This window comes from Centropristis striata, chromosome 22 (assembly GCF_030273125.1).
Source record: "Centropristis striata isolate RG_2023a ecotype Rhode Island chromosome 22, C.striata_1.0, whole genome shotgun sequence".
Taxonomy (NCBI): Eukaryota; Metazoa; Chordata; class Actinopteri; order Perciformes; family Serranidae; genus Centropristis; species Centropristis striata.
Window position 1 is genome coordinate 9,072,556 of NC_081538.1, and position 27,709 is coordinate 9,100,264.

General features: G+C 39.5%; 1 protein-coding gene across 4 annotated transcripts in view; it reads right to left on the minus strand.

Annotated features, from left to right (window-relative positions):
* nrcama (neuronal cell adhesion molecule a) overlaps nt 1-27,709 on the minus strand; it is a 73,374-nt gene that overhangs the window by 39,649 nt on the left and 6,016 nt on the right. For all 4 annotated transcript variants that reach the window (XM_059326116.1, XM_059326114.1, XM_059326117.1 and 1 more), the window contains exon 2: nt 3,246-3,296. The gene's annotated coding sequence lies outside the window, so the exon portion shown is untranslated. The remainder of the gene's footprint in view (nt 1-3,245; nt 3,297-27,709) is intronic.

Here is a 27,709-nt window from a genome sequence, read left to right on the forward strand (position 1 = left end):
AGCCCTTACTGGACTCATCCATGCGTAACTCATCTATAGCCGTTACTGATAGCTGCCATTAAAATTCGCTTCATCTGACATCCAATTATAGCACTGTGATATTTGGACAATTGCACACATTTTGCCAGGCGTATGGACCGGTTTGTTGGCTGCCGTGGGCATGGTTGGGTGTTGGGTGTGTGCCCATGTGCGAATGAGTGTGTGTGCATGCCTGTGAGTGCATGTCTCGCCTGTCTGAGGTCATCTCATCAAAAGCTGTGGGCTCAGCCAGAGCAGAGGGCCATGCTGGCTATACATGTTTGTGTGTTGTTGTCTTTGTGTACAAATTTGTGTATCTACATGAAATTAAAATTACAAACTGAATCTGGCGACCCATCATCATCTAGCTAGATTCATCAATTCATTTTATAAATGTCAATTCAACTTCATCGACTTATGACAGAAAACAGTGATTCAAATTTGTATACCCTAGTAAACCGAATAGAAACCAGTGCTTGTATTAACACAAATGTAAAAACTTATATATACAGGATCATCTCAATACATTAGAATATGATGGAAAAGTCCATTTCCAGTTGTTCAAGTCAAACAGCCCCAACCTCAACCAAGTATTGAGTCACATAGATTTTTTTATTCTCAGAGGCGAACATTTCCATATTAAACGCTTTTTAAAATTGGTCTTTTGTTGTAATGTTTTTTGTTATATGTTTATTATAATGTTGAGCAGTGATGTAAATTACAACAAATAACTTGTAGCTGACCTACACTATGCAAAATAGAAAGGATAAAAGCCCCTAAAATCAATAGTCTTTCTAATACAGTGTGTCAATGTGAACGTGACCACATAAATCCAGCTGGTTTGTAAACCAGCCAAGTCTCATTGGTATTCCTGTGTGCTATTGCAAGGTAAAAGGTATTGATGAGCAGAGGGGTGCACGTGGCCTTGGTACGTGACTCAGGGCTTTACTGTCACATGACTTACTGTGAGTGTATTTGTATTTGTGTGTCCTTCAGGGCAAGACTGATATACCTTTAATGACAGAGGTTGCTACATACGGTATCTTCTATTTAACTGACCTGATCACGCCCTTCGACAGTGGTTGACTATTCTTAGGCTCTGTTGCAGGGCTAAAAAGTTTTTTCCTCAAGAAATGTCAAAACTGAAATGTTTTGCTGCCTGGGTTGAATGAAAGTATAGAGCAAATTATATGGTAATATCAGGCTGATAGGAGAGAAGTGCATGATGGGATGGCAGCGGGGCAGGAGGTGAGAGGGGGGAGGGGACTGATTGACGTGTTATGGCAGCGCAACAAGCTGGCATGCCCCTTTTTTTCTCCTCCACCCATCTGTTCATCAGGATTAGTCATATAGAGAGGGGTGGAGGAGGAGAAGGGAGGCTGTAGGAGGGCAGAGAGCGGCTGAGGAGAGCAGATCCCTCATCGCAACCTACAATAACTGAATCCAAACCACTTTTCCATGCCATCTTTTCAGTAAAGTTAACTGCTGTGATAATGACTCACTGTTAAAATTATGGATCAATGCAATATAGTGGAGTGCTCTCGTGGGGCTATTCAGGTAGCAGTGATAGTAATGGGAGGTGGGAACATTGTAATGGTGTGTTATGTAATACTGAGCTGCTCTACTTACAACACACAGCTCCCTGCTGACAAATATGTTTTATGGATTTTCCATAAGGCAGATGCGGCATGCTGTGTACAACATCACTGTTATTTTCTTTTGACCAAAAGTTTGCATTCTGTGGTAATAATCAAACCTAATTATGTTTATCTAATGAATGTTTAATGTGCTTTTCTTTCTTCTTATACATTCACAAAGACAATATGTGTGGACTGCTGGAAAAGGACATTATATTTCTAGAAATAGATTGAAATAGAGAGCACAGATTCTATTAATCACACTCAAGAATAAGCCATGAAATAAAAGCAGCATTTTGTCAGGATTGTGTGTTTGTGTGATGCACATGAGTCAGCAGGTGAGCAGCAGGTGATGCAGGACATGAGGCTCCTATTTTTCCATTCACATTTATAGTCCTAATCCAAATACATGCTGGGTATTAATAGTGTCCTCTCACCTTTTCTGGGTGTGGACACATTGTTAATTTCAATGTTTTTTCTATATAATATCATACACGTGGCAAAAAAACAAAACAAAACCACATTAAACTGTATAAAAGTAAACAGCCACCATGACATCACTCTTTGGTTTGTAGACTATGTTTTTAAACCTTGAGTTTGGCATTTTGGCCATCGCCACCTTGGTTTTCTGGAGCCAGAAGTGACCATATTTGGACAAGAGGGTGGAGCTGTAGATGGAACTACCAAGGCAACTGCCTTTGTAGCAACTTTATCTATTTTACTTTGAAATTGGATTTAATCTTTAATTTACACCTCATGCTGTATTGAAAAGGCTTGAAACTAAAGATTGTCACCAAAAACTCATTAGTAAAATGTATACTGATGTGATGAATCAAGTAAGAAGTAAGGCCATTTCCTAATAGACTTCTTTACAATCAGACCTTGTTTTGCAACCAGTGGAGTCGCCCTCTGCAGGTCATTAGAAAGAAAGCAGGTTTAAGGCACTTGAGCAGTAGCTTCACTTTTCAGGCAGCCTGCCTAAAAGCTAAATAACACCTTTAAATCACAGCCACATAAAGGTTACAAAAGGCATCAAGATACTCTGCTCTGCTGTTTAGTATCTGGAGATTCTAAGAGGATGCAGCCAAGACTGTAAAGGGTATAACTGAGTCACTGCCAGTTGTAACACATGCCTTAACACAGCACTTTTCACCCATGCTAACTGACCTTTCTTGTAATCCAGCCATGACATGAAAAACTGACAGAATGCCGTTCAGTGCATCTCCAACCCAACAATGTTAGTGCTGTCAGTGACAATAACACACGACAATGTGCATCTATTTAGAGCATATGAGTCCAGTGCAGTAATCACTTCGGGTGATACTGAGCACAACACAACAGCCCGGATCCCTGCACATGCACGAGGCCAGACATGACATCAGCAAAAACTGTAATCAAAAACTAGAACAAGAGGATGTTTGGGTGTCCAAGCGAGACGCTGATTCAAACACACCCAGTAACATCCGTGTGTACACAGCATGCAGGAGCAGAGAATAACAACATCAAAAGGCACCAAGGGTTTCAAGAGCCAAATAATGGATACAACAGTAAAGCAGAGACATTACAATAATTTGATAATATATCTCTTACCTGTGAGGATTTAATCTCAGCCAAAGTCTGTGTTCAGAAGGTGGTTCAAACCTGCAACAATGAGAAGGAAATTATGGGGATGCCAATGGACCACAACAATGTACACCAGACTGTGTAATCTTATAGATCTACAGTGATCATGCTATGGCTGCTAATTTAGCTTGGGTGACACTGTGTGCCACTGTTGGTATTTCTTTGCCAAATTAGTTGTAATGACAAGTCCTGCACAGCTTAAATTACATGCAAACTTGGTTCAACGTCCTCTTATGACATCATCAGCATCAAAACATGACTGATACAAGGGTATAATATACATAATATAATATATATATACAGGTACATCTAAAAAAAAAAATAGAATATCGTGAAAAGGTCCAATATTTTTTGTCAATTATTTCAGAAAGTGAAACTCGTATATTAGATCAAGCCTGTATTTCTTGTAATTTTGATGATTATGGCTTACAAATAATGAAAACACAAAACTCACTGTCTCAGAAAATTAGAATATTACATAAGATCAATTAAACACAAATGTCAGGCTCCTGAAAAGTATGCTCATTTCTATACATTCAATACTTGGTTGGGCTCCTTTGCATGAATTACTGCATTAATACTTGGTGGCATGGAGGAGATCAGCCTACGGCACCATGTTGGTCTGATATCGCCCTTCAGGACATCTGCGTTGTTGACAACAGCCCATAGACTCCTATGGGGTTCAAGTCAGCATAGTTTGCTGGCCAGTCCAGCCCAGTAACACCATGGCTTTTTAACTGGCTTTTGGTACCTTTGCCAGTGTGGGCAGGTGCCAAGTCCTTCTGGAAAATGAAATCAGCATCTCCAAAGAGCTTGTGGAAGCATGAAGACTCTAAAATGTCCTGGTAGATGGCTGCTATGTTGACTGAGGACTTCAGAAAACACAGTGGACCAACACCAGCAGAGGACATGGCCCCAAATCACCACTGACTGTAGACTCCAATAATGAACTTTTTCACAATATTCTAATTTTCTGAGACACTGAGTTTGGGGTTTTCATTACCTCTAAGCCAGAATCATCAAAATTACAAGAAAAACAGGCTTGAAATATTTCACTCTACGCGTAATGAATCTATATAATGTCACTTTCTGAAATTGAATATATATAGAGAGAACAGAAGTCATTGAATGACAAAAATATAATAAGGACATAACCTCTATTTTGGAAATGAGCTCTTCTAATGAATGCAGCCAAATATAATGGAGTCAAAGGGACATATTTTGTTCTCAAAGCCAACACTTGAATCCATTCATCAATACAGGCCAGACACACACACACACACACACACACACACACAGCGCCACATGAATACATGGCCACATCCTGCTGGCTCTCCAGGGAATACCCAGTAAATGAATGTGTCTTGCTGAACACAAGGACCTTCAATCAATAACCAAAATGTCTCCAGTCATTTTTATTACTTTTACCTCCAGCAGGGGACACACACAGATGACACAGTGCGCCCCCCCCCCCCCCAACCCCCAACCTCCCACCAACGGGCTTCCCTCCGTGACCATGAATGCATTATCATAATCTCCAGAGAGACTCTCTATTCATCTCACATTAGCAAAACAAATGTGACGGACAAAGAACGGCGGCACATTTAGACATGAAGCCATTAAAAGAGTAGCTAGCTGAGAGGAGAAGGACCAGTGGATGATGCCAGTAGATATTAATAAGCCGAGGTCGAGCTGTTTGAACTCGCCGGGTGTAATGTAAGAGATGAGGAAGGGCTCTTTGAACTCCTCACGATGACATGGGTGAGAAGCTGCTGTCACAGGGAGAGATTGGAGGAACGCCAGCGACCCAACCCAACCCCAAGCCATGACCCGTTACCATGGAAACAAGATGGAGAAAGAGAGAGGCATACAAAAGGAGGGGACATTATTTGTTAATGTCTTAATGTAGACTTGCTTTGATTGCTGTTTTAAGTGAAAATGTACCAAGTAGAATTGAATGAATTCGGTAACTGGGACTGATCGGAAACAAATTGAACTGAGCCGAACTGAGACCAGAGAGGGCAGAGACGGATGAGGGGTGGGAGGGGAGAGAGATGTTAATGAACGGAGACAGGGATGCACCGAGACATCAGAAAACCCCGGCAGGAGAGGCAGAGCGAGGATGATGGGTGAGAGAGAGAGAGAAGGGGAGAGAGAGAGAACACATGAAAAAATGAAGGGTGAGTGGGAATCAGAAACATGCATTATTAACGGGCAAATCTAAAAGCGCTTCATCATCAGAGCGCAAGAGAGGGGGGTGGAGAGAGATGCACAGACAGAGGAGAAAGAGAGAGAACTGGGAGGACGCAGAGAGAGAAAAGCTATTACTGAGCCTGAAATCACATAAATATCCAATATATGCACTGTCATTCAACATACAAATAAACAGAATATATATTTTTGTTGTTGCTGTTAATACTAAGTCACTTCCTAATAGCCCCCATGCCAACCTCAGCTCTATCAACATCTGAAATACCTGAGAGCAAACATGATGAACTCATTTAAAAATATATATGTAGGCCAAGCAAAGGGACATCTTATAGACTTGTTCACTAAAGTGAAGCATTATTAATTTCCCAGAGCTGCCTGTGCCATGTTTGCATACTGTAACATTTCATCTGAAATAGATGCTAGCATAGAATTTAGATGCAGTCCATTGACAAAAAAAAGCAACTTATTGTTAACCCTTTATCAGGCGAGGAACCGTATTTGGTAACTTCAGCGGATATCCAAAATAAAAAATAAAAATATTTTGAGAAAAAACTTGCAAATTTACTAGATTAAAGTGGCAGATCTGGGCAGGTGGGGTTTTTTTTATGATAACTGCTGGCAATCAAACTATTCCCTTGAGAAAATCTATTGTAAAGTGTGAAACTGCTTCACTTGTTAATTTATTTTGATGCATTAGAATAAAACAGTGTGTGAAACGTATTGATTCTAGTACACCGACTGACTGTAAGCAACTGTATCAGCAGTCTTTGCCAACCAGCACAGGAGAGGAGCGACCTGACAGGCGTTGTATTTTAAAACATTCTACACAGTCAAGTGTGGAGTAGATGCTCTGAATCAGTTTGAGCCTTCAGAAGCATTCATGAAGCAAAAATAGATCTGATTCGTTCAGATTAATCTTCAGTGAGGAACTAAAATATATCTATGACAACAGTGCGAATGTGAAATGTAAGCTCTGTGAATATTTAAACATTCCCAGAAGATAAAGTTCACTTTTTCCTCTAAATGCCCAACTACAGTGATATCACTATGTCTGATTACTGAAGCCGTATGTCCCACAGCCCGGTGCAGTACGCTCTGATTTACTATCTGACTCCTGTTTCAATTAGCTGCCCGACTTTATGGATCCACTGGGAACCAGCACGCTGTGCGCATGTTTTTGAATGTTTCAGTGTGTATGTGTTGGGTACATGGGGTAGGGGGGGGTGGGGGTGGGTTGCAGACTGTGATAAAATAACTGACCCCAGGCATGAATAGAAATGTGGGTGCACGTGTGTGTGTGTATGTGTGCTGTAATCCCCTAGAATGAGGGGCCTCAGCAATCAGCGACAGCAGCAGCTGCCCAAAAAACACACTTAACACACCCTGACTGCCTGATCCCACACAATATTAACACACATACACACAAAATTGAAATGGCCCCTATGTCACCTCTCCTTTAGGGGGTTAATACACATCCTCATAAACCCATGCATTGGAGCAGACATCATTTTGAATGTGGGTTGAAATTATTATTAGTGACCAAATTTAAATTCCAAGTTGCTTGATATCCCTTTAAGGAAGAAGATATGCTTGAAATTCACCATAACATATTAAAGCCTTACTATTACTGCACTGCAAAAAAGCCAGCTTGTATTTTTTGGCCTAAAACAGTGATTTAAGTTGGTAAAACTTGGAAATATAAATTATTGACATTTAGGGCAATAATGTAAGTTAGCACAACAAAGGAAGCCAGTTGTATGCTCAAAAACAAGTTGGTGAGTTGTTGTTACTTATATCTTTAAGTTTGGGTTCACAACAAGGGACAATAGTTCTACTAACTCTTATTTCTTTGTTGTGAAATGCGGGGAAGCGGTGAAATTCATTAGCGAAAGCGAGCGGCTAACTGATGCTAGCGGCGAACTGATGCTAGCAGCGCTGCTTGTTACAGCTACAAGAGTAGCAATTAGCGTATCAATGCTAACTCAAAATTGTGGTTGCAACATTAGCTGACATTTCATAGAGGCGTTACAATCTTGCCAATTCAGCACATTGCAGAAGTAAGGATTAAAAGTTATTACAATGTAAAATTATAAGTTAGTACAACTTACAGTTGAGTTGACAAAAATCTGAATTCAGAGTTGAGCAGACTCAAAAACAAAACTTAAAATATTTAGTTTAATTGTCCAACTTAAAATTTTATCGAAGTTTGTTGCCTTGAAATTTTGAGTTCACCCAACTTTTCTTTTTTTGCAGTGTGGATGTAGCAGACACTGGTTTCATATCATTCATTGTTGAGGAAATTGCTTTAAACAAGCTGTTTTCCTTTTGTCAATAAGAGCCATGTCCTGTAACTCTTCAAAATAAAAGCTGCCATCAGAGTTCATCTGTCCTTATTTCAGTTCCCATTCTCTCCCACCAATGACAGAGGAGAACAGTATAAAATAATCTGTATTCCTTAAAGCCCAGTGCCCAGGCTGCCATGAATAAAATCAGACTTTCTCACTCTGGAGAACACTTTCCAGACAGCAGTTGCCCTGGAGCTGCCCAGTGCAAACAGCAGAAAGCACAAAAGTAACACATTTGCTTCTTTAAACAAATATAAGGGCATCAGCCACACAGCAACAAATGGAAGAGGTTGAAGGCATTTGCAACTGTCAGTTTCAAGATAGGAAAAAAAGTTACATTGCCAAGCAACACAATGTAAAGTACATGACCATTGTGAGACATGTAGCCGCAGTGACTTGGTAGTCAGCTATGGAAGCGGAGGCACCAGGCAGCCATGTCTGTTTGTCTGGAGCCTGAAGGTTGTCTGTTCATCAAGTATCAGACTCACCATCTGGGTGCCACAAAATTTGGTGTAGGCCTTGGGGTTTTTTATTACTCTCCGTGTGTGTTCTGTGACCATGTACATCTGTCTACTTGCACCTGTAGTCACAGAAAATGACAAATGACCTAATTAAGCTGGTCGCCAGGTTGGATTTAGTGTACCGTGTCATTGTTTTGTACAGATACAATGTTCTACATTTCCATCTGGTGCATTGATCCAAAATATACGTTGTAGTTCTTTAACCGGCAGTGTGGGCAGTAGGGGTTTGATTTTTGATTTCAAAGTTTTTTAAGCACTGACTTATGCCATTGCTACGCTATCAAGTTTGGAATCATAAAGATCAACAGATCATTGGTGTTATGCCCTGACAACCGTCGTCTACATTTTCAAATTCTTCTCTAAAAAGACATTACAATAATATTCTTTGGAATGTACTATACTAAGGCCATATGGTCGAATTAAAATGTATTTAAATGTAATAACAAAAGAAGAGTCACTGATGGAAGAAGGATACTTTACAGCTTGGGAGGTGAACCTGAATGCACCATGAAGTCCCTGTCAGCGCCAACATACTTTACTACAGTGGCTAACAATGGCAGATGAGCTATAACAGCCCAAAACATTTCCATTAGGAGAAAGGTGACTTGTCTGCCACCGTATTTAAGTCTACAACAATGCGACTTTGAGTACCTTTAAAAGCGCTATAAAAATTGAATGTATTATTATTATTATTATTATTATTATTATTATTATTAATAATAATAATAATAATAATAATGTAGATGCACAAGATGCTCTTTTCAACTGTGCTTGTGCCATTTCAACTAAAAAGCCACCAGAGGAAATTGCCAAAAAAGTTTGCTGAACATTGTTTGAATGTTTGAACATTTGTTTGCTCTACAGTTTGATGCAGTCTATAAATCTCAGTGGTGGGCCGTCAGGGCCAGCAAGGCCTTCTCTGCTGGCCTAACATAACCAGAAATCATGATCATAATTATGATAAAGGTTAATTTAATTTTTAATTTTCTTTCCCTAAATATCTAAAAGTATTCATATTCTCTTCATGTCATATTATGCTCCTTCCAGTGCTGTTGTTTTTAGGTTAGAGTTTTTATCCAATCAGAATTCAGCTATCTTATGTTGCCAGGCTGTATGAAATCTGCCCGGGCCTTCAGAATCAACAATGCGGGCGTCTGTGCACTGTAAGTGAACGGGAAAATACAGTTGATAGATAGTTGCGATAGCCAATCAGATCACGAGTTGTGTCAGTAAGGCCCTCTAGCTGGCCTCACGTTGAACGTGACATTTACGCGTCCTGTGATTGGATATGGATAATTACTAGTTTGAGCCACGGCACTGCAGATCAACAGAGTCACACCCGGGACTGTTAACGGTATGTCAATAATCTGGCGCATTGGCGCAGCTGTGTGGTTGTACTCAAAGCAACAGGTCACAGAAAGTCGTGATACGTCACGTTTTGACATGAAAAAGTTTTTTTTACAAAGAGACTTGTTTATTGTGTCGCTGTCGTCAAAGAATGGCCGTCTTGTTAGTGTCTTTCTGATATTAAACTGCGATTTTGCAATGTATTGTACAATCTTGTTAAAGCTTGCATATTCTTTGTGGACTCATTTAATAAAACTTTTTGGAAAGATAATTTTAAAGACCATTTTATTTTGAAGTTTTGACAGTAGCATATCAGATATGTTTTAATTGCTGATGCTCCGGATAATAGCCCATTTTGTAGGCTACACAACTGAGGTGATGCAATGCCTAGTAGTGCTTAAGTGTGTTTCTAACTACTCTCCAGTCCTGGTGTTATAAATACTGGCAAAATGAAAAGTATTTATTGACTAAGTTGGACATCACTGAAGGCCTAAGTGTGAAATGCACCAACCGCCACTGCTAAATCTTCAGTAGCATACACACTGTAGTTCTTCTATCAACAACGCACTTGGTTGTATAACTCTTTTGCCTTCCATGCAAATGCTCCACACAGCTGACTTGAGTGAAGCAGAAGGGTTTACCAGATCTATTATTGTTTTTCTGTCATATCTGACTCTGGCAGTGGCCATGAAGTCTGGAAACTGCAGCTGCAGGCTACCAGTAAGCTACGCTAAGTGTAGCTTTAGTCAAGAGTGTTTAGTTTCCCTCAATGTTGGTTGTGAAATACGTCACTTGGTGGACTTTGGATAATAAAGGGGTGGGGGCTCTGAGGTAAACACAGTTCATCTTCACACACTGCCCACACTACAGAGACACAAAGCGGGTTTGAAGATCGGCAAAGTATCCTTTAAAATTGAAATGGTATGACATGGTCGATTCCCATTGGTTATACCAGGTTTTATTGGAACACAGGTTTGCAATTGAAATTCATTCATTATTCTCAACCAATTATCTGAACAGTGACAATGAATAAAATAATTTGCCCCAGGGGATAGAAGTTATATAGAAAATAAAAGAGGATCCAGAATAGACCCATTGAGGACCGCACTAAAGAGAGGGGCATAGTTTACAGTTAAGGCACTTCACATGAAGGGCAAATAGACTGTAAAAATTGAATGATTTTTCATGAGGTAAGGCAAGATTGAAAAATGCCACAAGCCTGTGTCAGGATGGTCTTTACAGCTGCTTTTGAAGTCTCCACTGAGGAGTTCAAACCCACACATTCCCTTGTAATGTTTGTATATGTGTGTGTGGACACAGACTGAGAGTGGGGGTTGGTTACCATGGCTATTCGAAGGTTTTTTAATTTTAACAGTCTGTGTGCATCCTTCAGATGACAGACAACACACACAGACCAGTCCCACACAAAAAGAGCAGTCAGAGGGAGCTGGGTTTAATCAGAGAGATTTACTGCTGCCTTAAAGTTTTTTTTTCTTCCCTGCGGAGGTTAAAAGGACAATTCTCCCATCCCCACTGTTCCCACTCGACGCCGCACAATGGAGTCATCAAGAATGTCACACATGCACACAGAGATGGTAAGAGCAAGAAGGGAAAAATCAAGATTAAGCAACAGTAGGAAGTAGCATTCCTCTGTTGCTGATCCTCTGCTTAGCCTTCTGCAACTGAAGGGGAGAATATTGTAAAAGTGCCCAGGTACGAGAGCTCTCTCTGGGGATCGGATCCAATCAGCAGAGTCATTTTACAGCCCCAACAGAAGGAGTGTATGAAAGTGAGGGGGAGAGGAAACATGAGAATGACAGAGAGGAACAGAAGAGTGGGAGCTCTGGAGAAACGGTACGACGAACCAGGCCGTAGAAAAAGATTTGTAAGCTGTCTGAAAAAGACGACCATCAATGCAGATGAAATACCGCGCCATATGACACTCAGCTCCATTACATCAGTCACAGTGAGAGAGATGGAGGCCAGGCATCAAGTTTGATTTCTATGTTAATGCAGGGTTTCTGTAGGCTGTCGGGGATGCCCTCCAAGGGCTTTTTAACTTATGTAAGAACACATTGTTATACTTGTTGTTATCCAGATAATTCTGACAATAGGTGAGAAAATATTTTGACATTACTTTTCTTGTTTGCATCTGTGCTTTTCCTTCTGTCATATTATTGTTATGTTAGCTTCCTGATATTCAAGGTAAAAAATTGCCTGTCTATCATGTAGATTTTAGATATCATTCAACCATATCAGGATGTTGAAGATACCATGACAGATGATATATAAACACAATAGGAATACATTTTATTTCTGCAGATATTTCTCACATTAACTTATAAACATTTTTCGAGACTTTTCATCAAGACTTAATTTGTTATCACAAAGTTAGTCTTTTTAGTACTAAATTCCTATTGTGTGTCGCTTAAACTATGCAGGGAAACACTGTCTGGCAAAATAAAAAGGGGGCTCTTTTATACTAAACTGAAAGGACACCACTTGATCTGACTGCTGAAGTCATGTCCTATTGTACTACTATGAGTGTAGAGTGGTTTGTCTGTCCCACCAGTTCTCCAATTCCCTCCAAACTTGCACCAAAAACATGCTAGGGACCAGCCGTTGCATTGCTTTTCATCACTCCTCATCATTATTCAGTATTTAGTTTGGAATCCTTTATTTTTGGCTGGAACTGCTATCCAGCCAAAACAATTATTTTCCCTATACCACACAAATCTATTATATAAATAAATATAGAATAAGGACAACAATAGTTACACTAAGGTCTGCATGACGCCTATGGGGAAGTGCAAATGATGATTGCCAATTTCAAAAATGGAGAATAATGAAGCTTGACAGAACACCCAGAGGGTTTAAGGGTTAATGTAAACAGCACACCTAATGCTAATTCAGTCATAATGAAACACACAGCAGCATTTGGCCCTGAAGCCATTGTATAACATGGACAATACTGTAAACAATCAGGCCTGGATCTCTCTGTCAGAAAGAAGAAAAGGAAAGACAGCAACAAGCAAGATAATGTCAAGACAAATCATTGTACTAAGTAATCAATTGGTCCATGAAGTATTTTCTTCAATATCTAGTTCATCATGGCATCATCTCTCACAAAAAGCCAATATTTCTCAAGAAAATGGATCTATCGAGACCTGAGAGGCTGTAACTAGCATCACCATGGAGAGAGTCAGGCAGAATAACACCCGGAGTGCAAAACCACACAGAGCTCGGCCATCAGTGACAAGACATGTCAGAAACACGTTGGAAAAATGCCCATGCAGCCAGCACCCTAGAAACCATCTTATCTGAAGGAGCAACACAAAAGGAAAGACAAAGATGGAGACAGATGTAGAGTGGAAATGAGTGGAGGGCAGTGAGAAATGGAAACATGGAAATGAGTGTGAGGAAAAAAGGGGCTGTTGACAAGGCAGGGCAAACAGTGCAGGGTATAGACTATAGGATGCCTGGGAGACGTCTAATATTGACTACATATCTTCCACCTAACGCAGAGAAAGGCAGAAGAGGAACAGAGGATTGAGGCCTACTAATATTAGAAACAGCAGTGTGGAGGGATTTCTCTATGTGATCTCATTAATTTAGGACTCCTCACAAAAAACCTTGTTCTCAGGCTTAAAGCTGTGATGAAGAATCGACAAGCGAACACAAAGGCTGCTCAGACGCACCGCATCCGCTTACTGTGACAGTGAAGAATAGATATTACACTTGCTACATTCTGTTTGGCAGTCAAGCTGTAACCAAGTGAGATTACTGTAAATGGGATATCACTTCGTTTTTTTTTTTATGGTTTAACAAAGCCACCGCGTGGAGAGTGATGCCAGATTGTAGCTTTATCATTCTGGGAAAAGACCATGCATGCTTCTCACTCTTCTGCTAGTCTCACACCACACAAACAAAGCCCCTCACAGCTGTGTAATTGGTATATCCTGCAGCGATCGCACTACACCAGAGTCTTTGAAGGAAAATAGAAACTGCAGATGGGCGATGACAGGCGACGACTTTACAGGATTATCTATTTTTGGAAGATATCAAGGCACTGAGGACTGATGTTTTATCTTGCTTTTCATTTTAAAGTATGCCTCCCTCTGGGTTTATGTGTGTACTGTGTATAGTATATAGTTTTCTTTTAAACATGGTTGTGAAACAGATCGTCTTGGTGAAGTTTAGAAGTTGGGAGTTGAGAAGAACAGGGCATACATGATGTCATCTACGTAGGAAAATTAATTTGCAGGTAAGATATCAAGATAGATAGAAAATAGGATAACACTGTTGGGAGGACAAAAACACTGGTCTCCTGGATGAAAGTCCTGTCTTTTTGAGTTCTGTTTGTCTTTATTCTGTGAGGATGTACTTCAGAACAGATGAATTTTGAGCTAGTTAGTGGATCACTGAAAACAAGGAATATCAACCCTTTTCTTTATAACCATAATGTCTGTGTTTGACCAGTCTTTAAGCTCTTGAACCTTTGAAAAGTACTACATCCATACCAGGGGATTGTTTGCCACCTGGAACTAACGTATAGATCACAAACTGGAGCGTATGATTTTAAAGAATGTTTTTAGTTCCTGGTTCTCAGGGTTAGTTCCATATTTCATTACAAGGTTCTTATTCCCATTGGAAATCTCCTGCAGTGGAAATGTCTCATTAGTCCTGTTTCCTATAGCTATGTTTAAGCAAGTAAAACCAATTGATGAAGCTTTAGAAAATCATAGTCTAATCCAACTGCAGCTAGTCCCTTAGACTTCACTGTTAAGCCCAATTGTCTCCGGTGAGTGCAGCCGTTGTTTATCCCAGCTCCTCTGCTATTAATGCGTTCTTCACCCATCTTCCACATGTCGGTGGCTCCGAACATGTAACTGGATGAGATATATTTTACTTTACGAAGAGCCTCATCCTCCACAGTTGGCCTGCCACAAGCTGTTTCGGATGGTAACAGGACTGTCTGTGTTAGCCGTTAGCCGTGCCTGGCTAACCACCTACCAAATGGTATTTAAGACTATTTGGCAGGGCTTGTTGCTGAACTTGTCATTCCTTTTTCTTCATCCACTCCTTACTAGTTTTCATCAAACTTTGGGCAAAGTTAATTCATCAAAACAATTATTGGCATTTAAACTAATTTGTGTGAAGAGTTAGTAGCTGCAGTGGTTGGGGCCCAATAGCACAACAGCGAAATGCTAATATGTAGGGTGTTCATGACCTGAGTAAGATATGATAATCTGCCTGTGTGTATGGCTAACACAAAGTGACTAATTACACTCCACTCAGCGGTTCCACTAGATTGAATGTGAAAGCCCTAAAACACACACTTCACTAGACTTGACATTAACAGTCCACTTCTGAAAAAGGACTCGGAGCTACGACAACACAAAGCAGAGCGATACATAAACAGCAGCGCACACACTAGCTCTCCTGTCCGCTGAATGAACATGCTCGTGTACTTGGCTTTTTCGCATTTATAAGTGCTGTATTTGTTTATGGCCCTTCAGGTCATATAAACACTCAACCGCCCATATTTTGTCTCTATTGCTCTCAACTTGTCATTTGAGAGCTACAGAGTCCAGATTAAGTGGGAGAACAAAAGAAGCCTTAAAAAGCAACAGAAGCCACATGCAAATGTTCCTGAGGCTGTCCTGACAGCCACGACTCATGGCCTCACCTGAGCAGGAAAATTAAAGTGCTTTGTCTGACTTATTTGTATGCTGTCATGGTTCAGTAACACGGTCATGTCGTTGCCTTTGTGTGGCCAGGAATGGGACACTTCTATATCTTGCAATTCATACACATGGATTCACACATACATATACATGAACCCGCACACAAACCTAGTTTATTTGCTTCCAACCTTTGCCTTGATTTTCTTTAAACAAATTCACAACGACACAACAGTCAAATCCAGTGAACAAAACAGGCCATGTACTGAGCCACGCCAATGTGAAGCTCAAACATTTGCAGGTTTGCTATAAAACCCCTTTGGATAAAAATGTGTGACAATGACAGACCAGTGGGAACGACTCTGTCCCAATAACCTCATTATTTGACACTAATCTTGGAACTGAGAGGGACTGCTTGCACCCAGCCTTTGACACCCTTCCACTGCTTTTGAAGCAGAAGAAATCAATATTTCAAGAGATGGTTTCTTTCACACCTGCCAATCTCTGACCACTCCACAAATGACTTTAATGAACACCTTCTTTGTCTCTAGAGAGTAGACTCAAGGACGTCAGGTCTCTTATTTCAGTTAAATCACAATGTCTAAAGTTATAACCAGCCGGAAAACTAGATCGTCTAACACATGTTTGATTTAAGAAACATTTAAGTCAACTAAATCTCTAAAGTCTCTACTTTAAAGCAGCTTTCAACACAAACACAAACTGTTTGTACTATTTAATCGTTGCTCCCTCTTATTAAATATGCTGTTTAATCAAATTGCAGCATAAGGCAAGAGGCATTGGTTTGTATCCTACAACATTTTTGCCTCTTATTTATGCCGACAGGGTAAACAAATCTTAGATGAAGACAGATCTGTCCTTCTGTAGTATACTATAAAATGTCCATGTATATAAAGTTTTCCTGGTGCAATGGTACAACAAGAGTAAATATAGTTTATCATATTAAACAAGATGACCCAAGGTGTCCATTGGTACCAACCAATGGGATCCCTTGACCTCTCTCCTCAAGATCTCTGAATGAAAAATGGATTACAAAATCCCAACAAGTCTTAACTTTAAAGACATCCCCACTTCACACTACATAGTTTTGTTTTGTTTTTTACCAAAAGCTGCATGAAAATAGCATATAGTGTGCATGTATGGCTTTATTGGGTATAATGGCAAAAGGGGGGATGCTGGGATGCTCAGATTACAGATTTATTGCTGGAAACATCCTATGCCATAAAGCTTTCGGCTCTGTGGACCTACCAATGTAGCAGACCCTATAGCACCTTATCACTGCACACATACACACAGGCCAGTGCTATTCACTGCTGCCCACTGAGCTGTACAGCCTTGTTGGCCAATGGTTCTGAGCTTGTGGCAGGCCAGACAGCATGGACCCAGCTGTAAAAGAGAGGCTATCTCTATACAAAGGCCCCAGTCAGCACTTTGGTACTCTAAAAACAGATGCAGTCTGAGCTGATGAGTGTGTACCTCGCAGCCTTGCGGCCCAGAGTTTACATTGGGACGACTCACAACTCCATCTGTGCAAATGCATCTTATATTATGTTTCCTAGCTTTGTTTAAGGAGTATTTACATTATGACAACAATGTAACGGTTATATCACTGCTCATTTAAGTAAATTTGTATTGGCTCATTTGGTAAATTTACCCAGAGGTTAATAGGAGGCAGATTTAGGAAAAAAGCAGGTATTATGGATTAAGACATGACACTTGTTTGGTTGTACTGCGATCTGAATCCCCCTTCTTTTGCCTTCAGGAGGCTCCAACTAACAAAATGCCTCTGACGGTTGGGATTTTGGCTAACCAAGATAAACTGAGTTAACCCACTCTAGCTCGTGTTAATGAGCTTGTGAAAGATCACACAGCTGTCTACAAACAGCTGCTTTCAGCTACACTGACGCCCTGCAGGTCCCCGTGCCTAATCCTGAGATCAATACTCTCGTTGTCAATACAACCCCATGTGCTGACACTTATGGATTTGTGATACCTGATACACACCATCAATCAATGTGTGTTAATGTCAATGCTCTTGTTTGGGTCTATAGGGTGAGAGAAGCCAGCGTCGGAGTAAATACCAAATCTCTGAAAGGTTCAAGTGAAACTACAAAGGAATCCTAAACCCGGTCTCTCCCATTTCTCTGGCAGAACAAGAGCAGTACATCCCAAATCATCCCAATTCGACCCTGCTACAAGGAGGATTGTGAGTGCAAGTGACAAGAGCGGCAAAGCACTCAATTATTCATCAGTCAGTATAGTATTTTGTGGCTTTGATACACCAAAGCAGTAGCAGTGCTTCTAAGCAAGAAGATAAGAGACATATTTTTGCATATATGAGAGGATATCAATTATTCACCTACAGTCAGTCTTCCTGGGCAGCTTGCAGCACACTTACAAGATAAAATAGTTCTGTACAGCAGCTTAAAGAACAGTTCACGGCAGCTTAAAGTTGTTTTTTAATATTTGTATTACAGCAGGTGGCTGTGTAGTTACAATTGCTCCCTGAACTCTTTTTTTTTTTTTTTTTTAAATTAGAGCTGCATTAGTTGACCTGTCAATTACATGATCGACAGAAACCTACTGTTAAAGCAATTTTTCATGCCAAAAATGGTGGAAAATTCAGTTTTTCAGTCTCTCATATGGGTAGTCCTTGCTTTTTTTCTGTTTTATATTAAATTAGACTGAATATTTTTTGGGTTTTGGACTGACAAAACAAGACGTTAAAGCATTTTCTGGCCATTTTCTGACATCTTGTAGACCAAACGATAAATCGAGGAAATAATCAGCAAATTAATCGATAATTAAATCAAATATCACAGTATGCCAAACACAGAAAAAAACTGCATTATTTAGGAGGACTTTTATATCTATAATGGGCAAAAAGACACATAATATAAAACTGCAGCTAAAGCTTATAATTTAACTATAATATAAATTATTTTTCTATCATTTATCATCTATAAAATATCCAAAAAAGATTTCAAAGATTGCTTATTCACATTGCTTATTTTGTTGGACTCAATATTAAAAATAAAAATAAAAATCTTTTTTAGTATTATAGACTGTTGAGAAAACCAGAAACTATTCATATTTTTAAAAGCTGGAACCAGTATAAGTTTTTAAATTTGCATGAATTCAATCCCAGACTCCCCTGCTGCTGCTGGGGTTTTTCCTCCATGAAAAGAACGATTACTTGCTCATTTCATAAACGATTTTGAGAGCAGGCTGGTCACTGCTACATCATTTATGAAGTGAATTGAGGTCTACATTGTTATCAGGCATAAAAAAAAGTATTGTATATTATATTCTCTTTGATGTTGAGTCCAATGTAAGGCAGACATACACGCATCCTCAGGTCGTCCCTGAGGAGAGGAGGATAAAGACTGACATATGAATAGATGGATTATTGATTGGGAGATAATAGAGTCAGGCAGCCACAAAATGCATTACAACAGCATCTGAGCTTTGCTGCATTTAATATTAAAACATAATAAAATAAGTCAGCCAAGCACTGAAAAGATGGATAGATTTCTGAGATTTTAAAGTAAACTGTCAGTAGTAAGTCACAGACACATACTGTATGATCGCTGACCAAACCAGTGACAGTTCCTGTGATCAGGCCACGCCCTGTTGGACACCTGATAGCTACACAGAGGAAACCAGCGTGGGAAGACTATGTGATACCTATTTTAGAAAAGTAGCTGCTCTTCCACTTATTAATGGGCCTTTTGTAGAGCAAATATCTTGCAGCTAATATATCACGTAGCCGTAATGGATGAGTGGCTTGAATGAATATATAACAAAGTGAAGGGGTTAGAAAGGACACACTGATACACTGCACAATGAATACCAGAGGTCCTTAAGCTAGTTTTCTCTTTTTTTTTTCTTCTTCTCGTCTGCGTTGCAAAACAAAATACGTCTGGGTTTAATTAGTATGCCATAGAGACAATCATGGAGTGAGTCTAGTCGAAAAAGAACAAAATGTCAACGGCACACAGACAGCCAACAGCAATGTTCCCCAACAATCCTATAAACTCCAGCAGAAACTACAGAAAGTGAGATTTTCTGCTAGTGGGGTAGCAACTAGCGCTGGGGAAAGGTTAAATGGGCTTTGTGAGTCATGGATCAGAGCTGAGAGTGGAGGAGAGACAGAGTGGGCTGAGGGTCAATACCAGCAGTGTGTATATGGTGGGAAAATGCTGGAAGAACACTGAGTGGGATAAAAAAAAAAGCTGGGCAAACAGGCGTAGTGCAGAGTGGCGTGCAGCCTCCCAGCATAGACGGTATTACAATGTAAAGATTGTGGATGCTTCAAATGTCATATTTAATAACGTCATTTTATTGCAAACAACAACCTTGTGTCCATGGCTTTTCCATGAACAATTTGCTTTATATCATGTAACAAAGATAATCATATTTTTGTCAGCTGAAGGTTCATATGGCTTATGAACAAATAACATGTATAATATTGATTAGAGCTGCTTGGAAAAGTCACAACAATGGCTATGTGAAATGTGAAAACACTAATTCATAACATTAATGATGGGGATGGACCGGTACTACATTGGTACAAGGGTTGCAAAATTCTGGGAATTATCAAAGTTGGAAACTTTCCATGGGAATAATGGGAATTAAGAGGCATTTACGGGAATGGGGGAAAAAATGGAATTGACAAAATTTAGTAATATTTAACTCAACATCATGTTTTGTTGTTCAATGAAACAATTGATTGTTGAATAAAATAACTAAAAATTGCACAAATCTGTTGAAATGTTTTTAATTGTATTATTTTGCTTATGACAAAACAAAATATTTAAATTTATATTTGGAAAGCATTCAGTTAATTTAAATTACCCCCAATTTCTAGTGAATTCACATAAATTCCAGTAATTCCCATGGAAACGTTATGATTTGGAATATTTCCAAAGTTCCCAAGCTTAACTTCCCATGGAAAGTTTCTGGAAATTTACCAGAACTTTTCCACTCCTTTGCAACCCTATAGTTGGTACTGGGTCCTGACTGGTCAGTACTAAAACATCAATAAGCTACTGGACAAACGATGCTGTTATATTATTGTTTTTAACATTAATTCATCCTAACATAGCTGGAACCCAGATTAGTGGAAGAAAATGGATGGATGGATAGCTGGAAATTCCTAACCTATCCTAACAATATTTTTTATTGAAGTTTCAAGTGCATATCAAACATTATGTCGAATGTACAAACATTTTCATTTATATCCCCTCGAACATACATTCATTCACACAGACAAAGAAAGTGAGTAAATAACAGATAGTGACAACAAACATCAAACTAATGGAAAATAAGTACTAAAATGAAATAAATAAGACTAAAGTGGAGCAAAATAAATAAAGTAAATAAAAAAAATAAAAAAAAATAAATAAAAATAAATATTTTTTTTTAAATAAATAAAAAATAAAAATAAAAAATAAAAGGCAGGATCATTTCATAACCTGTTGTTCAGTCAGTGTTATCCGTTTCATTGGTCAGGAATGACATAAATGATTCCCAAATCCAAGCAAACTCCTCCTGTTTACCTTTAACAATGTATGTTAATCTCTCCAGTCCAAGACACCTGATGGTAAAGTTGCAAAATGTGAGCTCACCTTACTGATCACTGTTTAGTCTTTTCACATCTTTTCATGTCTTTAGTTTTAGAGAGTATGATCAGTATCAGTATTCATATTAGTATCAATGAAGCCCTTTACCCATCCCTAGTGATAAACCCACAGAATATCATCAACTGACTCAGCTACAACACAAACTATCACTCATTAATTCATTATCCTAACCTAAGTCATGGGTTGTGAGTCACAGGGGGTCTGGAGTTGATCCCAGCTGACAGGAGGTGAGAGGAGGGCTACATCCTGGACAGGCTGCTAGACTATCACAGGGCTGACACATAGAGACACACTCTCATTCACTCCTACGGGCAATTTAAAGTCACTAATGTGTCCTAAGCTGCAAGTCTTTGGACTGTTTTAGCTAAAACATCCTGCTAAGCCAATCTGTAAATACCACCACTGTATTAACCTTCAAAAAGTGCAAATATGTCACTTTTACAGCTTGATGTCTTTTAGCCAGTTGGCCAAAAAAAAAAAAAAATGCAGGTTTAAAGATTTGTTTTTTAAGAGTTGCCTATTTAAGTTATTATACAATCTAATGTCCTTCCACAAGAAGGCACAACAAGACATTCACCAGTCAAACATATGGTTGTCTCGCCCAAACTATCACTGCTGGCTCCAAGCCAACTCATTAAAACAGTTCATTATGTGTGTACTAGTGCAAGAAGCTGTTGGAAACAGTTCTATTATTAAAAAAGGAGGTTAGGTAGAATATGTCTTGTATGAGAGACACTTAATTTGGCATTACAAATGAAACAAGTAGGCTATGTTCCTGCTGATAAATGGTTTGCTTTTACCTAAATATAGCAGTCAGTATTAACAAACAGAATATTGTATAAAAGATGAAGGTGCACAGTATGATCATGTCCCAATAAGATACAAAGAATAAAGACATGTTTTGCACCGATTCATGATCAGATGTTAGGTTTTTTTGCATAACAACTAAAATGATGAACAGCAAAATCATGTCAACAATTGGGTTCATTCCTGGAATATAAGAAGCAGCATTACTTCCTGTTGGTGATATACAAATTTACACATTGCTCTAAGGCCCTGCATCTCTGTTTATATATTCCCTTTGGACAGGTAGTGTGTCTGATTTTAATCTAGCTGTGTGAGTATCACTGCTGTGTATCTCAGCACTAGAATCAGGGCATCAAGGTTATCTCTCCCCACAGAGCCGAGCAGACATCAGGAGAGCAGGTAGCAGCTAATTTAATAGAAAATGGCCCGATCACAATCTGTTCCTTCTGATCTGTTCCAGCCTCAGAGTTCAAGAGAGAAAATCCCTGAAAGTTTGCTTCATGCAAGCATCGTATGGCTTCATCTTCAAATTAAGCGTCTCATATCTCACGTCCAACCGTAATAAGCTAAAGTGCTACGACAGCAGCCGCATTACATCAGGGTGCTGAAAGGCAAGGTGAGTCCAGCAGCCTGGCTCTGACGGGACAATGCAGAGTATTTGGCAGCCCCCAAAAAACCAGCCAGCTCAGCAGTTTTAGGGGTGAAAGAGAGAGACGGAGAGGACGGAGTGGTTGGAGTGGCAGGGTGGAGCATTATCACTGATGATGTGAAACGCCATTGACTTTTATGGGCCGATGTCCAGAGGCATAAAATGATGCTGAGCAAGAACAAACAGGAAATGACGCATTCTCACAGTACACTGTAATAAATTATTCTGTAGCCATTTCATTTTACTTAATATATTTGATAAAATGTATGAAATATAAATGCGTCCTTGATTTTGAGGCAGTTGTTTAAGTAACTTTAATATAAAAATGTTTGAGATAGAATCTACTTGTTTTGATAACATTAAGTATAATCTTTATGTGTATTCTAAATCAAGAGAATTTTGAAGGAATCCAACACAATAGAATTAGTCTGTTTTTAATTGACAGGCACTTCCTGTTAAGTTGTTGTCAACTCAACTTGTAACGTAGTTAGATTTAACTAATAATATTGTGTGCAATCTGTTGCCTCAATTTTATTGAGTAGCTATTGTTTATCTTTTTTTACAGTGTAAGTCATGGCACACACAGCCTGGTAGCATCTTGATCTGTTGACATGTGCTGAAAGTACATTAAATGGGTTCAAGTGCTGTTTACGACTGAATGGTAAAATATGATCAAACTGGCTTTTAAATCAGTGAACCGAAGACTTTTGTTTGCTGACATATTCCAGTCATTGTCCTGTACTTTTGGCTGTCAAAATCCTTCAGAACCAGCCCAGAATAGAGTCATGTCACATCAGATATGTGAATATTCACTGTCAGCTTGCTAAGTCCCTAAATTATGTTAGTGACACTTACTACTGATGGGAGCTGGTTTGAGTGGGAGGCTGCTGCAGTTCAGTCACAGTATAGCAGCAGACTCTCATCTCCGACTAAATCTCAGACGAGCCTCCATCATACAGTTGGCTAGTTTGGTAATTTACAGACAACACTTAGCCTTAAGATAGCTGGGATTCACCAGATATGTGTAACAGTCACTGATCCACTTAGAGAGGAAATAACTGAAGGAGCATGACAAACTCTCAGGTTCAGGCAAGGTTGCTTAATAATAACTAGACAAAAAATGTCTAATTTTTTACAAAATAATTATGATCCAACGTAGAGATGTACAATATTGGATTTTTGCTGCTATCCAAAATGTGGATAATTTCCAACAAATTTTGCCCAGTTGCCAGCACCAACATGTGCACAGAGAGCATCAAGGTTCCCTCTTTAGTGGAATCAACATAATAATATGCCCCCTGTTATCATGATGGCCCACTGGCAGACACAGACATAAAATACAATGCTTTCAAAATGTTTATATTCACTGAAAAATATAAGAAAACTACTTCACCGTAGGCTTCATGAAAAACAAACATTACAAAGAGCAACTTTGTGAACTTTTTCAGACACTAAAAAACACATTGGACCATTCGTGACTGATGCCAATTTTCACTTAAATATCGCCTAATATTGATTACGTGCCACAATTATTATTCATCTGTGAATGTCAAATTGAATGGATATCTATAGGAGCTGTGGTTTTCTAGCACCCAAAAATGGGCGTGCCCTTGGCATTTTGCAGTATACCCATATGTGTCGGTCTGGTGTATATACTGTAATATACTGTATGTACTGTTTGGCTTACTGCACATGTTGTGAGTGAAGCAATGCCTTATTTAGTTGAATAATGGATTAGTTGAGTTAAGTACATTTTTCATGCAAAAAAATAGTAGAAAATGTTGTTTGCAGCCTCTGAAATATGGATATTTCCTGCTTTTTATTGTTTGTCATGTCAAACTGAGTAACAATTAGTTTTGAAGTGAAAAACATGACATTTAAAGACGTCACCTTGGACTTTGAGAAACGTTTTTTGACAATTTTGTGACATGTTATCAACCAAACAATCGATGGAAATCAAGAGAATAATCAGCAGATTGATTACTAATGAAAATAGTTGTTATAATTGCAAACCTAACTCTATTTAAGTATGGATTTCTTTCCTGTATACAACTAAAATAAAATAATTTGCCCACTCATGTATAAGGCAGATGCAGAAAAATTACACTTAGTCAAAAAGTGAATGCAAACCCTTTGCTGTGTATATGCAATGAATATATTTACTGTGAGCTTCTAATCCAGCGTGCCATGTTGTGTGTTATACAATGTCCCAGTCTTTCTAAATCTATCTTTAGATTTAAGTGTCCATACACACACACACTGTATGTACTCTCTATCTCATCTCTTTACATAACCTATTGAAATTTTCATCATAATCCATAAGGAGCAGCTCTTTATATATTGCATGTACATGGGGATTTCCATTGACCCTGCACCACAGTGAGCCTGTGGAATACACAGTTTAAATTAAATGAATAGTTGGCATAAACAAAGGCAGATCGTCTCTCTCCAGGCCCATAAAGCAGAGGATCTGTCTGCCTATAATTGGTTTATCAGTTAACAGACACATCTTAAGCTGATAGATGACTTTTCCATACTGAGGATTGCTTCTGTTCTCCGTCCTCTTCATCCGCTCGCTGGACACTTTATCTCTTTTCTACAAAGGCATTCTTTCAGAAGGACCGGAGGGCACTTATTGAAGGCGGGCTGGCCTCAGAACCGCCTTCTCTCTGGGGTCAGACGAGTAGGATCCAGGACACATGCGGGCTCAATAGAACCGGAGCCGCGTTTCCCACACCAAACACACAAACTGACGATTAGCAGATGCTCAACGGAAAAAGTCCTCTGAACAACTCACAAAGGCCAGACTCCCAACTTACTAGCAGGAGTTCCCCTAAATGCCAACAGAAGACAAGAATTCTTAAATTCTGCTGACATTTATCAATGAAAAGTGAATATTCTGCAGATAAATGCACCCTGAGGTGAAGGAAATGACCCCAGTGTTAATGTCCTGTGTAGGTGTAGCATGAAAACCGCCAGCTTCGGGCCAATGAAAAGCCTTAAAAAGCAATACATAATTACACACTCTGCAAATCATGTGTAAAGGCTCCAAGATAAATTTCCCATCAAACTAATCTCCCCTCATGGCTCGGGGTAAAATGTCTACCTATAAGAAAAGAAGTTAAAAAAAATGCATCCACAGCTGCCTTACAAAATCAATTACAGCCTGTAAAAAAGTCTTTAATAATCATGGTTCAGGCTGGTTGGTTCACAGCTGTCATGTGACGCCGGAGCCTTAAACCAATTGGATGTTTGTTGTGATAAGAGCAGCTCTTTAATGGCTTCTTTGACCCAAATCCTCACTAATCATTTTAGAGCTGTGACAAAGATGCTGCTGGATGGGGGGTAATATTATTTTTAAGCTTCACTGTACAATGAATTAAGCTCCACCGATGGGATCTGAACACTCCTTTGTTTTCCTTTTAAAAAAAAGAGCAGATAAATAAATATGACCATATGCTCCTGGGTAGAAGATTACATGTTTTCCTCCTGATACTTCCTGTTTTTTCATTTTTCTATAATCTCAGCATGCATGTGGCTCAGTATATGAAATCAAACTTGCTCAGACGGATATTGCTGGTATGTTTTTACACTCTACTACCAGTCTGGCAGCTCCTGCTCTCACCCACTCTCCCATCTGTTGCCCACCTGATCCACACAAACAACTCATCTGTGGCCTCAAACCCACTGATCCACTGACAGGGCACTAACAACATGTATGTATGAATTATTGACAGTTTAAGCTTATTTATCATGTGATGTGTGTATGTGTGTGTGTGTGTGTGTGTGTGTGTGTGTGTGTGTACAGGAGGGGCATGCTATGTCTCCTTTTATTAATCTCCAGTCTCTGCTCTACTTCAGATGCAGCCTGACACAGCTGGTGATTACAGCAGCACGTCACTCCTCTCCTTATCTCCTCTCCTCTCCTTATCGCCTCTCTTCATCTCCTCTCCTCTCCTCTCCTCTCCTCTCCTCTCCTTCGTCTTTACTCTCCTCCCCTCACTGCAGCTCTGCTCTTCTCTTTCTTAGTCATTCCACATGTTTTTCTCACTCTTTCCCCCCTACTGTGTGTACTCTTCTCTCTCTCCCTGTCTTTTTTTTCGTCTCCTGCTCTCCTCTCTCTCTCACCTTTCATTTCTTTTGCATTCTTCAAATCTCCTTCCTTCTCTTCTGTCCTCTTCTCATCCCTCTACTTTTCCTTCCCTTTTCCTTTCTCTCCTCCACTGTCCTTTCCTCATCATTTCTCTTTTCCTCCTTTCCTCTTCTCCTATCTCGTTTCCTTTTCTGTCCTCCTCTGTCATCTCTTACCCCTCTCCTTACCTTCTTTCCTTTTCTCTCCTCTCTGCTCATCTGCTTTCCTATGTCCTTTCCATTTCTTTCCTCTACTCCTTTCCTCCCCCCTTCTGTCCTCTAGTCTCTACCCTCTTCTTTCTTTACTTACTTTTTCTTTCCTTTCCTTTCCTCTCCATTCCTATCCTCTCCTCTACGTCCTTCCTTCCCCTCTTTGCTTTCCCTCCTTTCCATTTCTCTCCTCTCCTCTCTCCTTTTCTCACATCTTTATTTATATCCTTTTCTGTCTTCTCTTTTCACCCCCTTACATTTTCTTTCCATTCTTTTCAGGTCCTCTTCTTTCCTCCACTTTTCTTCCTTTCCTCCCATTTTCTTTCCTTCTCTCCTCCTCTGTCCTCTTCTCCCTCTGCTTTCCTTTCCTCGCCATTCCTATTCTCTCCTCTACTGTCCTTTCCTCATCATTTCTGTATTCTTCCTTTCCTTTGCTCTCCTCTCCACTTGTCTGCTTTCCTCTATCCTTTCCATTCCCTTTCTCACCTCATCTGTCCTCTCCTCGTCCCTCTTCTTTCCAACTCGACTTACCTTTTCTTTTCTCTCCTCTCTTCTTGTCTGCTCTCTTATCTCCTCCCCTTTCCTTTTCTTTCATCTATTTCCCTTTTTTCTGCTCTTCTACATTTTCTTTTTTCTCTCCTTTCCTTTCCTTTCCTTTTCTCCCATCTCCTTTCCTTTTCTCTCCTCCTCTCTCCCTTCTTACCTCTTCTCTTTCCCTCCTTATAGGCTTCTATACCTCAATTGATGACTTAAAACACAACACAATAAAATGTGTATACTCTTATATTGTGATAATGTGAATTGATTGTGGTTTAATGTTGGGTTGAAATTATAACAATCATTTTCATTATTGTTCATGTTAA